Raw genomic sequence first — 855 nt, 5'->3', positions numbered from 1 at the left:
TAGAGCAGCGGTTCTCAACCTTGGCTGCACATTAGAAGCACCTGGGAATCTTTTTAAAATCCTGATTTCTGGGCCTCATCCTCTGGAAATTCTGTTTCTTTGTTACTCATGTTGTGGCCCCACCCCATAACAAAGAAACAGAATTTCCAGAGGATGAGGCCCAGAAATCAGGATTTTAAAAAGATTCCCAGGTGCTTCTAATGTGCAGCCAAGGTTGAGAACCGCTGGACTAAGAAGTGAAATGATAGACACGTGTTTCTTTTGCAGAGGTGGGTGCAGGTAGTTAACAGCCACAATGAACAATAGCGATACAACAGGAACAGATGACAATACCACTGAGGGAGTTTGCGGTCTCCGCCCCGAGGGTCCAGAAAAAGGGAAGTGACCCTGACATCTCACCATCGATGCTCAAAGGCAACAGGCTCGGTTCGGATCAAAGCTGATCTGTCAGGGAGATGCCGGGGGCCCGGCCTCCCACCATGAACTGCGGCTTTCATGACACTTTCCATTTCAGACCCTCCTGTGGCCCCTGAGGCCCCTGGGTCTGCAAGGCCCCCGCAGGCCTCCCCTGAGAAGCCGGGTGAGCACGTGGCCCCTCTGTCCGATCACTGTAGCCAAGGTGAGCTCCGCTTCCCCACGTGCACACCGTACTGGGGGGGTCAGTGGTTAGACACGTCCCAGCATCCCCCTGGAGCCCACGAGGGAAGGGCAGGGTGGCATCTCGTCCCTGGGCGCCACTGCCTCCCTGTCTCCTGCTGGGACTGAACTTCCCGGGGACGTGCCCTTTCCTGTGGCCGACTGAGTGCACGGTCACAGGCCCTGGCCCCGGCCAGGTGCTCCTCCCCAGCCCGCCGC

At 57.0% G+C, this 855-nt stretch overlaps 1 long non-coding RNA gene across 1 annotated transcript in view; it reads left to right on the top strand.

The window, feature by feature from the left end:
* Positions 1-855, top strand: part of LOC106726280 — a 17,911-nt gene that overhangs the window by 13,571 nt on the left and 3,485 nt on the right. Inside the window, exon 2 of the long non-coding RNA XR_001362309.1 lies at positions 341-343. This is a non-coding gene — a long non-coding RNA (uncharacterized LOC106726280). The remainder of the gene's footprint in view (positions 1-340; positions 344-855) is intronic.

This window comes from Myotis brandtii, unplaced genomic scaffold (genome assembly GCF_000412655.1).
Source record: "Myotis brandtii unplaced genomic scaffold, ASM41265v1 scaffold247, whole genome shotgun sequence".
Taxonomy (NCBI): Eukaryota; Metazoa; Chordata; class Mammalia; order Chiroptera; family Vespertilionidae; genus Myotis; species Myotis brandtii.
The sequence above is the reverse complement of the archived record's forward strand: the minus strand, read 5'-3'. Positions and strand labels throughout refer to the sequence as shown.